General features: G+C 39.9%; 1 long non-coding RNA gene across 2 annotated transcripts; it reads left to right on the top strand.

The window, feature by feature from the left end:
* Positions 1–23: 23 nt before the first annotated feature.
* Positions 24–3,570, top strand: LOC110873294. Of its 2 annotated transcripts, XR_004885463.1 has the most exons (3): positions 24–405; positions 1,879–2,554; positions 3,361–3,570. It is a non-coding gene; the product is annotated as an uncharacterized LOC110873294 (long non-coding RNA). The 2 variants fall into 2 exon arrangements; XR_004885462.1 differs by having other exon boundaries at positions 40–405; positions 1,879–3,570.
* The last annotated feature ends 12,378 nt before the right edge of the window (positions 3,571–15,948 follow it).

Here is a 15,948-nt window from a genome sequence, read left to right as displayed (position 1 = left end):
AGAATAAATGCTTTAAAAAAATAAGTTTATAAGAAGCCCGAGTTAACGGAAGTTAAAATAAAACGGGTTATAACTCTCGGGACCCACTAAGTAACTAGGAATATCAACCTAGTTAGTTAAGTGTTTTAAAATAATGAAGGAACTTGATATAGTAACCTTTTTATAACTTTTAGAAACTAGAGGGACTAAAAGGGTTAAGTGAGAAAATAATTATTATTAAAACAAAAATTAAAAACCCAAAACACACACTTGGTGTGTGTTCTGGTCGTAGATTACACAGGGGGCGAACAAGGTTTCTTCAACCAAACCCTAACTAGCTAAAAATCAAGCAATTGGAAGGCCAAATCAGTCCCAAATCGAAATCCAAGCTTATTTTAGTGATCACCTAAGCGAAGGGATCACAAGGTATGTTAAATTTCATCTTTTGGTTACATCTTAGAATTTTGATGAACATGAGAAATCAAAATCTGAACTTGATTGATTGATATTTAGATGAAATTAGTAATGAAAACATGTCTAGGAGTAAACCCTAGTCAATAACTTGTTGAATTAGTGATGAAAATTATGAAATTGATAATTACCCATACATGAGTTAAGTGGGTGTTGTAATTATGTGATGAACACTGAATTTCAATGTTGAAATAGTGTAGAATTGATGTTATGATACAAGTCTTGGTATTGATTATGAATGCTAGAAATAAGGGTTTGATTTAATGACTGAAACTTGGTTAAAAAGATTAGCCATGAACTAAATAAGAGGTATAGAAATCGTGCCCGCTAGGTGCTTGTTAAAATGCCTAAACGAATGTTTATATGTTGAAATTTTGAAAGAAACACGTAATTGGCTAATTTGACTAATTTCGTGTGATATGGAATATTACGGGTTTTAAATATGATGGTGTATGAGAATCACCAAATAGAACTTGCATATATGTTAATTTTAGTTCTAGTTCTTAATTTGACAAAGATGAAGTTAAGAAGATGGTAAAATTAGGATTCATATGATGACTTCTTGAAATAGATGATGTTTTTGACATCTCTTAGTCTACAATCACTGTGTTATAGGTTTCTAACCATTACCAAGAGTTTAATAAGGGTTATAGCCATGGAAATGGGTTGCATTTGATGGTTTGGGTCGAATTTGAAAGGACCCTAAACATGATTTCCGTAGCTTTTTATATGGATTTTGACTAATCTTAAAAAAATCATATAAAATCAACCGTTTATCCGATTTGGGTGTTCTATACCTTTTCGGAAAGCTTACGAAGTAAATTTTTACTGTTTTCAATCATAAGAAACAAATGTGGTTGTTAAATAGGTCAAAAATGTGAATTAAAACAGCTGTTCAGAAAACTTAAAAGCTGATTGAAAAATGAAAATATAGTTGCTGTGCTGATTTTATAAAAATCATATAAAATCATAGAAAATTCGTTAGAAGGTGTACCTTATATGCTTGCGAAGGTATTGAAGTTTTCTACGATCCATTTTTGAACATGTTAATCTAGTTCGGACTTTAAATGGGTCATAATGGTCGATTACAACAGCTGAATAGAAAATCGCTGCACATTAATAATGTTATAATTAATCCAGAAAAAGACATATCATTGCGTATACTTGTTTAGTCATTAAGTATTTATTGTTAGGAACAAATAACACTTTATATGACATGCTTAAAGTGTTCAAAATCACTTACTAACTAGTTTGTATAAGTAACTTGACTAATGGGTCAAACGGTTAGTGAATGGAAAGAATTATGAAAAAAAAAAATAGTTGTTGAATAAATAACATACTTTGATGAATAAGTGTGTGAATCCATAAGGTGTGATGGTCATGTTAATGGTTGACTAATCTAATCGTCTTGTGGATATGATATGGTAGTTTGACTCTGACAAGCTTGGTAGGAGCTTGGAAATGAACGGGTCAAATGGATACAAGTTCAAGTATGAAGCTCACAAGGATGCAAGGTAAGTAAAGCTTACACCCAATTTAAATGTACGTGTTTATTTTATAGGTGATAAATATGACAATGGATTATGTTTAAAAAAAAATGGGTTCCGACATGAACCGAAATGAGTCGGAATAAATAAAAACTATCAAAACCATGGTTAATGGTAAAAAGAGGCAAAATGGTAATTTAGTCATGAATTGACTAAGAATTTATAAGTTTTCTTAAAGTTACCTAATAGCGTAACTAGAAATGGGAAAAAGGGGTAAAAAGGGTAATTTAGTCACGTGATGACTAAATATAAGTTGAGATTAAATGGATACCCACGGCGTAAGCCGAAATGGGTTAAATATGTAAGAAAAAGGAAATTTTGTGGTAAAATCCGGAATGGGTAGTTAAAAACCATGCTTTGAAACAAATGCGAATGTTTGGTCATATAGGCCAAATGGGTCAAATGGTGGTGATAACACCATTTGACAATATTGACTAACGTTGGTTGTTAAGTTGTATGTTCACAGGAGTGAACCGGAAATGGATAATTGCGTCGCTATAAAGTAACGGCTAATAAAAGCAAGGTATAAAACGAGTTTATATATTGACCCGAGCCAGGTACGCATAAACAAGCTTTTAGTTAAACGTACGATTCTTGGTCAATTAATTAGCGAAAGTCCTTCATTGTAAAATGAAGGATTAAAATTGACCAAAAAGCCCTCGTTGGGTAAAGCGGGCAAACGAACCCTAGAGATTGTTTAGGAACTTGTATTATGATTATGTAACCCTTTTGATACGCATAAGAATATAGGCATAAACTTTCGTGGGTCAAATGCCTAAGAATTGGTCTTTTTAGTAAAATGACTAACCGAAAAATAATACTCGGGATAATCGGTTTATTGTATTAATTCACCACAAAAATAGTTGTGGTGAAACATAAGTAGACATCTTAAATGTAAAAATGTGAAGTACGAAAAGAGATGAGTGAAATTGATGCTTAAATGCATAAAAACCGTTAAACGGGTCAAAATAAAGCAAGTGATTAAGATTGGCTAAGTGTTGGAAAGTTTCAAAATAAACCGGTGAATGTAAACACGAATACAAACCTTGTAATGGAAGCGAAAATGCTAATTTTTGGCAAGCCCGGAATGGGTAAAAACGATAAGCAATGAATATTGTTAATAAACTTGTAGTATGATGTTAAAAGTAACGGGTCAAATAATCACACAAAGGATTTTTAAGTCGTTTGCTTATAAATCAGATTTTTATGCAAACCGAGGTGATAAACGGATTCGTAATTTAATTACGGAAGCGTGTAAAAAAAAGAATTACGCGAAACGGACTTGTAGATAAAAAGTATGGAACTTGTTTATACTTGTTTTTAAGTTATCAAAACTAACCATTAAGTTGGTTTTTGATGTTAGGTGAATGTAGCTACCATCCGGGTGTCGATCAAGCAATGAAGTGAACCGAACACTATGCAGTTACAAGCTTCCGCACATAGTTTCGTCGTTATTTTTAAACGACGAACTCAACTAATTACGTTGTATTGTTCTTTAATTGTAAAAGTTTTAATAAACCCGTATTTTTCAATATATGTGTATCCATAATTACATATTTATTTTCGTAAACCATACGGAAACTGTTAAATAATAGCAAGGGTCTTACAAGAACGCCCATTTGCTGGGTAGAAGTGGGAGATACGCAATTATCAGGTCCTGACTTAGTCTTCGAGACAACGGACAAGATTGTCCAAATTCGCGATCGCCTGAAAGCTGCTCGAGATAGGCAGAAGAGCTATGCGGATGAAAGGCGAAAGCCTCTCAAGTTTGAGGTTGGCGATAAGGTTTTGCTCAAAGTATCACCTTGGAAGGGGGTGATGCGATTTGGCAAGAAAGGTAAGTTAAGCCCAAGGTATATAGGACCTTTCGAGATCATCGAATGTGTAGGATCAGTGGCTTATAAGTTGAACTTACCAGAGGAGCTCGATGGTATTCATAATGTATTCCATGTCTGCAATCTAAAGAAATGTCTAGCTGACGAGTCGCTAATCATACCACACACGGATGTGCATATAGACGAGAGTTTAAAATTTGTGGAAAAACCTGTGTCGATTGAGGATCGACAGGTAAAGAAGCTTCGGAGAAAGCTTGTGCCTATTGTCAAGGTAAAATGGGATGCTAGTAGAGGTCCTGAATATACATGGGAGTTAGAGTCCAAAATGCAAGAGACATACCCTCAACTGTTTCAATAAATCTCGAGGTCGAGATTTCTTTTAAGGGGGTGAGGATGTAACACCTCGGAAATTCCTGTCCATTGAAATAAAGACACGTGTTACGAGAGACAGACGTGTCAGAAAAGCCGGATTAAATAAAAGATGCTTGGTAGGATTTTTAGGGCGTCATGTTATTTAAAATACCTCTGAACGACCCGAGGGCGGCATGTTATTAAAACACCTCTGAGCGACCCGAATTTTTATAAATCCCAAGATCCTTAAATCTTTTGAAAATCATCTTATATGATAACCGGCTGCTCTCAAATAAATAAAGTTGCATCCTTATTAAGGACTTTGGAATTATAGGTTGTTACTACTGAAAATGTTAAATAAATTCCTTGTAAAAAGGAATCAATATAATTATTTTCCTTGGTCAACTATTATGAGAATCCAAGACTCATTCTTGGTAATCTCCGTCACTTTGCAAGACCCTCGAGAGTTGATATTGAATGGGAAACATGTAAGAGCATGCTAGGCATGCAATGACTGATCAAGATGGTCCCACATCTGAAAAAGAGGGACTGATTTCGGAGTTGGTTTGATTGCTTGGTTAAGACTTAAAAGCTCACAAAATTTTGTCCTCTGGCCATCGGTTACGGACCGCAAAGCCTTAGGCTTATGGTCCGTAAGGAGGGTACCTGGGAGTTTACAGCAAGGTCGGTTACGAACCGTAAAGATTTAAGCTTACGGTCCGAAAGGAAGGCATACGGACCGCAAGGCCATGTGCTTACGGTCCGTAAGGAGGTCGCTGGCAGCAGATTTTGGACAGCTGCCTGTTCAACCTGTTAACCGACTTAAAACGTAAATATTGGATCATCTCCTAACTATCCTAGGCAGTTTTTAGTCTTATAGGGGCACCTGGGATCATCTCCTAACTATCCTAGAGTTACTTGGCAAGATCCTAAGGCACTTGGCTTACCATAAAAGGAGCTTGTGTTGTAACCATTTTCACTTGCTCACTTGGCACCCTTGTTCAAGACCTCTTGGAGCTTCTCTGGACATCACCAAGTTTTCTTAGGCTCCATAATCCTCCTTAGGACTCTTGTAAGTGTCCTTAACCCCCCTTAATCCATTCTAGCTTAGCTAATTAGCTAAAAGTCAAACCGTCGTAAATAAGGTTTGACTTCGTGATTAATCAAAATATGCTCTGTCAAATCACGAATTAAAAACACCTATAAGTAGGTAATTAAGTGGGTATCAAACCCTTAAAAGGGTATTTCCAGATTCCCACTTTAAGCATGTCAATTGTCGAGTCAAAGCTAACTATAAAAAGTCAACAGAACGCTTAACTTCAAATTAACTTATAATTAACAATGTAGGTTACATGCAATCTGTTTGATCATTAAAATAACTTGGTAATTAATGTAAGAACATGTTCCAACATGTTCAACTCGACAATTTTCAGTTTAGGCTCGGTTTGGAACTGAAAGTCGCAAAGTTTGACTTCTGCTTTGATTTTCAGTTCTGACCCGTTTAAGCCAAGATTAGGATTGCCTTAGAGCTTCTTTTGAACCTATTTACATATTAGTATAACTCGCTGAGTTTATACAACCCGGTTCATTAGATATCCTATTCACATGCATGTTTCCGTTAATTGCTTATATGTTGACCATTATGCCCATTTGACCTTAAAACGTGATTTTTGATAATGAAAAAGGGTAGGAACCTTAGTTGCTAATTTATAAACTTGCACCCAAAATTTGAAGTCAGTTTGAGGTCTAGATTAAGAGTTATGCTCAATAGCGTAATTAAGAGCTTCTTTACTAATTAAATGGCGTAAATTACGTATAGCCTATTAAAACCCAAATTTTTTATACCAAACTTTTTATCCACTGTTATAAAATAAAATTTTGGGATTTTTGGTGATTTTTATTTATTTTTAGGCTGAGCATGACTTAGTGTTCTAAGATTAATTCGGTTTATGCCGGTTTTACCCTTTTCAGCCATAAAATGAGTTTTACAAAACCTTTTGACCTCAAACCAATTTCTACAGATTTGTTGTTATAAATAAATTATTTTGAGCCTTCTGGAATATTAAAAATATCAGCTTTTTTCAGAAAACCCGGAAATGGCTCCAAATCGCCTTTTTAGGCATTTTTAACATATAAGTGTGCACTAGGACCTTATTTAGCATAAGGGTTTGAACCTACTGATGTAATTAGTATACTTTTTTATTTTTAAACAGTAGGCAAATGTTTTGAACTCAGAATTCCAGAATTGACCTTTTAGGCACTTGTGAAATTACCAAAATGCCCCTACGGTGCATTGTAAGGTTAAAGCCAATAAATTTCACATAACTTTGATACCCTACTGTTATAACTTAGTAAATTAGATATATTTACTAATGTAATCAGACCTGTAACTCAGGTTATTAATTTAACTCTTTTACACCTTATGGAATGACCAAAACGCCCTTATGAGGCATAGTTTTGGTTTAAAAATCATTTGGGGCATAATGGAAGGTATCATTCTGATATCACAACATATTTTAAGTATATTAACTTCAGAAACTTGTATTTGACTCCTATGGTTACTCGTTACGCATTATACGCGTTCGGATCGGCTTATGTGGCTAGTTTGGCCATTTTAGCCGAAACGGGTTAAACCATATCTTTTTGGTCTCAAAATCCAGAATGTGATTATGATACCTATATAAAACAAGTGTGCAAACTTGTTGGGGCAAAAACCACATTCTAAAACGGTCTTCGCCTTATTGTGCGTTTAAAACCGTAATCTTTATATAAGACTAACCGGTCTAAGCTTAAGACCCGTTAGGATTCTAATAGGTTATTAAAACCTTAATTTCCAGATCTAGGAGCCCAGTAAAAGCTACTTGCACTCGTTATATCTGGTTTATACTTTGCTCAGGTAAATACGTTTAACTTATTTTCCCTATACGGGCTTGGGGTACGGTATATAAAATACCGCTTGGTCGGGAAATTGACCATAACCGGTCTTGGTTATGTGCAGTCAAATGAACCCGTTTGAAAATGCTGTTTTGTTTGTTAAACGCCTTTGGGGGCTTAATGACCATGTCCCGGATATCCTTGGCATCATTCAAAGAATGGCCACGACCTTAGCACTCGGGTGTAGGCGTACACCCGTAGCGCTGTATAACATGTATAATCGTCGGTACGAGAGAAGTCTCGCGGCGGAATTATATTAAGTGGTGTGTCTATTAATCCTTAACCCGAAACGAACCCGGGCTACTGAACGCAGAACGAACATGTAATTCTTTTACAAGATTATTAAGCAAATAATTGTCCCAAGTTATAAAAAGTTTTATGCCACGTGCATTTAAATCAATTTTAAACATTTTTCAAAATGAGTCAGTTGAATTGTATTTACCAGTGTAAACTGACGTATTTTCCAAAAAGACTAAGTGCAGGTACTACGCGTAATAGGCTGGTCACTCCTTAAGCATCCATAGAAGTCTCGCAAGCTTAGGATGCACAAAGTCTGTTGAAATGAAGTTTCCTGTTTATTTGATTCTGCCTGTGGATGTTATTTCGACATTTTGTGATACTTAGATATTACAATAAATTTGAGTTGAAATAAATCTATCTTTGCTTCCGCTGTGCATTATAATTTGTGTTGTTTGACTTTGACGATATCAACTACGTCACGATAATCCCCACCGGGCCCACCGGTGACACGTGGAAATTAGGGGTGTGACAGGTTGGTATCAGAGCCAACGCTGAGTGAATTAAACACTAGCCTTTTGTGTTTAGTCTCAGTGCACGAATTGCACATTCTTCGAGTTCCGATGTCTAGACAAAGAACATAGGACAAACTCTGTTTTGTTTTATTTTGGGTCTTTATTTTATTATATATTGTTGTTGTTATCAAAACTTGTATGCAGGTCAACATGCCACCAAGATTTCTTCGCGGACGAGGCAAGGCCCCTGTCACGGGTCACGACCACGAAGCCGGGCCTTCGCACCGGCGTACCCCGTCCATCACCATGAGCACTAGTCCACAAGAGCCGTGGAGGCTCTATGTTGAACCCGGGAGACGATCAGTTTCCCTTAGCTCTTCACCTTCTTACCAGCACTCATTTGGACCCCAGTCAGAAAATGAGCCCAACGAGCAACCACCCTCTTTTATACCTCTGCAGAGATCCAACTCTCACCACTCCTTTGGTGACCCAACCCCAACCTTCCAGAGCCGGTTCAACCTGGCCAACATTTTTCCAGAACCCGGGGGTTTTAACCCACTTGGACCGGAAGACCACTTCTCTGGGGATAATGACATGGACGAGGATACTGATCCAATGGAGCCTGCTACAGGAACACCGAACCACCCCATCGAAATCTCGGATGGGTCATCTTTCCACGGATCACCATACCGCGGTCCGGATAGTTATCAAGAGAGGTTCAAGCAGTGGGACTGGTACTTCACGCCCTTTGAGCACTCGTCCCCGTATCAGCAACAGCAGCAGCAAGATCCTTCTGAGGATCAACGATTTGTGGCAGTCACTCCGCCACCACCACCACCAGTGGAACAGCAGCCGCCTCCGGAGCCACCGAGGCGGAGGAGGTCGAACGCACGGATGTCCGTGCGAGGGGGTGTCCGCATCAACACACCCCAACCATCAAGTGGCAGCCATTATCCGCCACTTCAGGAGGAAGAGGAAGAACCACAAATGGGGGGTCCATCAAGCCTTATTCTAGAAATCAACTCAGTGCCTATGGCACCTCCGTTGGGTTTTGACAACCCAATCCCTGCATACGCTGGTTCGGCAGCGTATAACCCCTTTGAGCAGCCAGCACATACTCACTACAACTTCGGCTATGCGGAGGTCGATCCATATCAGGTAGCTCGGGACTACAACGCTCTTCATCCTGAGGGACCATACGGAGGACCATGGACCACGGGCTACCCGACTTATGGGTACCAGCATCCACCACCTCCTCAACCTATGTACCAGCCGCCGCAGCCATAGCTGATTCCGCCGGAACATCAGCAGGAGGTTCTTGAGAGGTTGCATCAAGTCGAACAGGAAGTTTGAGAAGACCGCAGAGAGCGGCAAGGCTTCTTTAAGGGCCTGTCAGACTTGCTAAAGGGGAAGTCTAAAAGGAGGGGTCATTAAGGACCTTTGATGTTTGTCTGCTTAGTTGTAATCAGTCCCTGCGTGGACTTTATGTTTCTGTATTCAGCTCCTGCGTGAGCTTGTCTTTTAGTATTCTGCCCCTGCGTGGGCATGTCTTTCAGTTGACCCCTGCGTGGGTTTGTTTGTTGTTTTATTTGTTGTATTTCGCCCCTGCGTGGGCATGTTGTTGTAGAAGTCCCGTTTTGGGCAAATGATGTACTGTTAAATCTTGATTTAGTGAAATGTTGCATTTAAATTTCATGATTGTTGTTATAAATAAGTATATGAATAAACTTAAAATAAAATAACATTTCCTAAAATTAAAGAAGACCTACCATTTGTGAAAAATGGCAAAATCTAAAAAGGGACAAGACCTAGCCACATGTCATTTTTAAGACAAGGCCAAAATGGTATCTCCATAATTAGATTCAGGTCCATAATTAACGTCTCAACTTAGGATTGATCTGCGTTATAAAGAGAATCTAAGGGGTAAAAGCCTAGCCACGTGTCGTTGTAGACATGGCCAAGATGGTAGAACCTGTCTAAAAGATTCCAAATTCTGTTAATATCTGTAAGTATGTTAACATAGTGGGCAAATTGTGACACAGTAGGAGTCACATAGACCATCATTGAAAATTGGGTTAATTTAAGATTCCCTGCAAGTAAATGACCATTCCTTAAGAATGAAGTACCTACGGGTAGTAATTAATGTCCTAGGGACTAAAAGACAGTTAGAGTCTGCAACTCACTGTCTAGAATAGGGTAATGAACTATGATTCAGACCCTAATACCTTGATTCTGTAAGAATCCGGGTTATAAGCTAACACTGTCCTTGTGACTAAGTTATATGTTAATTCTTAAACTATAATATAGGGTTATAATGCAGACCCTGAATTTATGTTTAATTAATAATTTGACCTGCAATGGCTATTTAAAACCATGGTTAACAAAATACATAAAATATTGTATTAACTATTAAATAAAACCTTGCCCATTATTGTTTATATGTAGCAATTGAAGCTACATGGCGGGGTCGGATGAAGTGAATAGTCGTCCGGTGGAGAACCACGATAATGCAAAGGTACAGTTAACTGGTGCGGAGTTGAAAGCACTGGTAGATGATGCGGTTACTAAGGCTTTAGAAAGACAGTATAGTGAGTACAGTGGGACCCATAGTAGAACCCTGTCTACACCGCATAATAAATCTAAGACTCATTCAGAGGCTCACAGCAAGCCACCTTCTGTCAAACCCAAGTCTAAAAAGGAGGAATCCAAGAAGGAGGACTCCAAGAAGGAGGATGATAGACATTCTTCGAATGAAAATGATAATCATTCCAAGAAGATTGTGCTTTATGATACCCCACGTGCCAAGGGTTGCACGTATAAATACTTTGTATTTTGTAAACCCCGGGATTTCACTGGGGAGAAGGGGCAGTAGACTGTATGACTTGGCTTGATGAGATGGAGACGGTAGTGGATATAAGTGGCTGTGCTGAAAGAGATATTGTGAAGTTCGTGACACAATCCTTTAAAGGTGATGCACTGCAATGGTGGAAGTCGCTGATTCAAGCCACCGGAAAGATACCGCTATACAACATGTCTTGGGAACAATTTGTTGCCCTAATCAAGGAGAATTACTGTCCCCAGCACGAGGTCGAAGGAATAGAGTCTGATTTTCTGTCTCTGGTGATGAAGAACCTGGACTGCCAGGCTTACCTCACAACCTTCAATTCCTTGTCAAGGCTAGTTCCCTATCTTGTAACACCTGAACCGAAGAGGATATCCCGTTTCATTGGGGGTCTGGCCCCAGAAATTAAAGCAAGCGTCAAGGCCTCTCGGCCCACTACTTTTTGATCAGTGGCTGACATATCTCTGTCCCTTACAAAGGACGCAGTTAGACAGAGATCCCTGAGAGCCGCAGATGCCGAGAAGCGAAAACGCGAAGATGATGGTTCGCGACGCTCAGAAAAGAAGCGTAAGGGCAATGGCGACCACAAGAAAGGGTCGGGATCCAAGAAAGGAGATCATCAGACAGGTGAAAAACCCAGGTGCAAAGTTTGTAGGAAGCACCATTTTGGGAAATGCAGGCAGGAGTCTAGGTCCCAATCTCAGCAGAAGCTATGTGGGATTTGCAAGTCCCCGGATCATAAGGCATTAGACTGCAAGAAGCTTAAGGATGCCACCTGCTACAATTGTAATGAGAAGGGACATATTAGACCCAACTGCCCGAAGCTTGCCAAGAAAACGGAGGAGGGAAAGAAGACTAATGCAAGAGTCTTCCGCATGGATGCAAAGGAAGCTATTCAGGACGATAATGTCATAACAGGTACTTTTCTCATAAATGATGTCTACGCAAGGGTATTATTTGACTCTGGGGCGGATAGGTCCTTTGTAGATAATAAGTTCTGTGAACTGTTGAAATTACCTGTTAAAATTCTAAGTATGAAATATGAAGTGGAATTAGCTGATGGAACAATAGAAACAGTTTCGACTGTGTTAGATGGATGCGTCTTATCCATTAGGAACCACTCTTTTCCATTGTCCTTGTTACCCTTTAAGCTAGCAGGCTTTGATGTAGTGATAGGAATGGATTGGTTATCGTGTAACCAAGCCCAGATAGTGTGCAACAAGAAGCAGGTAGTAATCAAGACCCCATCTGGTGAGCCACTCACTATTCAGGGAGATACTCAACACGGAATGCCAGAGCGTGTGGCCATGCTTAAGGCATCCGGGTGCACGAGTAGGGGTTGTGTCATTTATATGGCAAGAGTAACCATTGACGAGAAGAAGCCCAGGATCGAAGACATACCGGTCATTTCTGACTATCCCGAGGTTTTTCCGGAGGAACTACCTGGTTTGCCGCCAGACAGGCAGGTAGAATTTAGGATTGACATCATCCCCGGAGCTGCACCAGTGGCCAGAGCACCGTATAGATTAGCACCAACGGAGATGAAGGAATTAAGGACACAGCTTGATGATTTGTTAGCTAAAGGCCTTATTAGACCTAGTTCATCTCCATGGGGAGCGCCAATTCTGTTTGTCAAAAAGAAGGATGGATCAATGCGTCTATGCATTGATTACCGTGAGCTAAACAAGGTTACTATCAAGAACAGATATCCTTTGCCAAGAATCGATGATCTATTCGACCAGCTACAGGGAGCGAGTTACTTTTCCAAGATAGATCTCAGGTCTGGCTATCATCAATTGAAAGTCAAGGAGGAGGATGTATATAAGACCGCATTTAGGACTCGTTATGGTCATTACGAGTTCCTAGTGATGCCTTTTGGGCTCACTAACGCGCCTGCCGCATTCATGGATCTCATGAATCACGTATGCAAGCCTTATCTAGATAAATTTGTCATCGTCTTCATTGACGACATCCTCATCTACTCAAAGAACCAAGCCGACCATGAGGAGCATCTTCGGTGCATTCACAAGCTACTCCATCAAGAAAAACTCTATGCCAAGTTTTCAAAGTGTGAGTTTTGGCTTCGCGAAGTCCAGTTCCTTGGTCATGTTGTGAGCGAACGTGGAATTCAAGTGGATCCCGCAAAGATAGAAGCTATTATGAACTGGCAAGAGCCAAAAACACCATCAGAGATTCGTAGCTTCCTAGGTTTGGCTGGATATTACAGGCGTTTTATTGAAAACTTCTCAAGAATTGCTGCACCCTTAACGTCGTTAACACGTAAGAACATTAAGTTTAATTGGGGGCCTAAGCAGCAAGAATCTTTTGATATCTTGAAGCAGAAGTTGAGCAACGCTCCAGTACTGACTCTACCTGAAGGCATTGAAGAATTTGTGGTGTATTGTGATGCGTCACACACCGGAATGGGTTGTGTGTTAATGCAAAAGGGCAAGGTCATAGCCTACGCTTCACGTCAATTAAAGGTGCACGAAAAGAATTACACCACCCATGAGTTAGAGTTGGGTGCCGTTGTATTTGCACTAAAACTTTGGAGGCATTATTTGTATGGGACGAAGTGTGTAATCTATTCCGACCATAAGAGCCTTCAACACCTGTTCAATCAGAAGGATTTGAATATGAGGCAGCGACGATGGATGGAAACCTTAAACGATTATGATTGTGAAATAAGGTACCATCCAGGCAAGGCCAATGTAGTCGCAGATGCTTTAAGTAGGAAGGAGAGAGTGAAACCAATAAGGATCAATGCCAAGAGCATTGAAATTAAGAGCAGCTTGAATGAAAGGTTGTTAGCTGCACAAAAGGAAGTTGTGTTGGAAGCTAACTATTCCGAAGAGAAATTAGGAGTAACTGAAGAACAGTTGTCCTACGATAAAGACGGAATGTTAAGATTGAATGGACGAATATGGGTTCCTGTATATGGAGGACTTCGTGATGTTATCCTCAAGGAAGCCCACAATTCCAAGTATTCTGTCCATCCTGGAGCTGACAAGATGTACCAGGATTTAAGGGCGAACTATTGGTGGATAGGCTTGAAAAAGTCTATAGCTGCTTATGTAGCTAAATGCTTGACGTGTGCTAAAGTCAAAGCTGAACATCAGAAGCCGTCAGGTCTGCTGCAACAGCCTGAAATTCCCACTTGGAAATGGGAAATGGTGACGATGGACTTCATCACCAAATTGCCTAAGACACCGAAGGGAAATGATACTATATGGGTCATAGTTGATAGACTGACTAAGTCAGCACACTTCCTGCCCATTAGAGAGACCTTCAGCTCTGACATGCTAGCCCAATTGTACGTAGATAAGATTGTGGCCTTGCATGGTGTGCCAGTATCTATTATCTCGGATCGGGATACTAGATACACATCTCATTTCTGGAAGAGTTTCCAACAGTCTCTGGGCACTCAATTGAATTTCAGTACGGCTTACCACCCTCAGACGGATGGGCAGAGTGAGCGTACCATTCAGATATTGGAAGACATGCTGCGAGCATGTGTGATTGATCTAGGAGGAAGTTGGGACAGGCATTTACCGTTAGTCGAATTCTCCTACAATAATAGCTACCATACTAGCATTAAGGCTGCGCCTTTCGAGGCACTATATGGTAGAAAGTGCAGAACGCCCATTTGCTGGGCATAAGTGGGAGATACGCAATTATCAGGTCCTGACTTAGTCTTCGAGACAACGGACAAGATTGTCCAAATTCGCGATCGCCTGAAAGCTGCTCGAGATAGGCAGAAGAGCTATGCGGATGAAAGGCGAAAGCCTCTCAAGTTTGAGGTTGGCGATAAGGTTTTGCTCAAAGTATCACCTTGGAAGGGGGTGATGAGATTTGGCAAGAAAGGTAAGTTAAGCCCAAGGTATATAGGACCTTTCGAGATCATCGAATGTGTAGGATCAGTGGCTTATAAGTTGAACTTACCTGAGGAGCTCGATGGTATTCATAATGAATTCCACGTCTGCAATCTAAAGAAATGTCTAGCTGACGAGTCGCTAGTCATACCACACACGGATGTGCATATAGACGAGAGTTTAAAATTTGTGGAAAAACCTGTGTCGATTGAGGATCGACAGGTAAAGAAGCTTCGGAGAAAGCTTGTGCCTATTGTCAAGGTAAAATGGGATGCTAGTAGAGGTCCTGAATATACATGGGAGTTAGAGTCCAAAATGCAAGAGACATACCCTCAACTGTTTCAATAAATCTCGAGGTCGAGATTTCTTTTAAGGGGGTGAGGATGTAACACCTCGGAAATTCCTGTCCATTGAAATAAAGACACGTGTCACGAGAGACAGATGTGTCAGAAAAGCCGGATTAAATAAAAGATGCTTGGTAGGATTTTTAGGGCGTCATGTTATTTAAAATACCTCTGAACGACCCGAGGGCGGCATGTTATTAAAACACCTCTGAGCGACCCGAATTTTTATAAATCCCAAGATCCTTAAATCTTTTGAAAATCATCTTATATGATAACCGGCTGCTCTCAAATAAATAAAGTTGCATCCTTATTAAGGACTTTGGAATTATAGGTTGTTACTACTGAAAATGTTAAATAAATTCCTTGTAAAAAGGAATCAATATAATTATTTTCCTTGGTCAACTATTATGAGAATCCAAGACTCATTCTTGGTAATCTCCGTCACTTTGCAAGACCCTCGAGAGTTGATATTGAATGGGAAACATGTAAGAGCATGCTAGGCATGCAATGACTGATCAAGATGGTCCCACATCTGAAAAAGAGGGACTGATTTCGGAGTTGGTTTGATTGCTTGGTTAAGACTTAAAAGCTCACAAAATTTTGTCCTCTGGCCATCGGTTACGGACCGCAAAGCCTTAGGCTTACGGTCCGTAAGGAGGGTACCTGGGAGTTTACAGCAAGGTCGGTTACGAACCGTAAAGATTTAAGCTTACGGTCCGAAAGGAAGGCATACGGACCGCAAGGCCATGTGCTTACGGTCCGTAAGGAGGTCGCTGGCAGCAGATTTTGGACAGCTGCCTGTTCAACCTGTTAACCGACTTAAAACGTAAATATTGGATCATCTCCTAACTATCCTAGGCAGTTTTTAGTCTTATAGGGGCACCTGGGATCATCTCCTAACTATCCTAGAGTTACTTGGCAAGATCCTAAGGCACTTGGCTTACCATAAAAGGAGCTTGTGTTGTAACCATTTTCACTTGCTCACTTGGCACCCTTGTTCAAGACCTCTTGGAGCTTCTCT

This window comes from Helianthus annuus, chromosome 17 (assembly GCF_002127325.2).
Source record: "Helianthus annuus cultivar XRQ/B chromosome 17, HanXRQr2.0-SUNRISE, whole genome shotgun sequence".
NCBI lineage: Eukaryota > Viridiplantae > Streptophyta > Magnoliopsida > Asterales > Asteraceae > Helianthus > Helianthus annuus.
The sequence above is the reverse complement of the archived record's forward strand: the minus strand, read 5'-3'. Positions and strand labels throughout refer to the sequence as shown.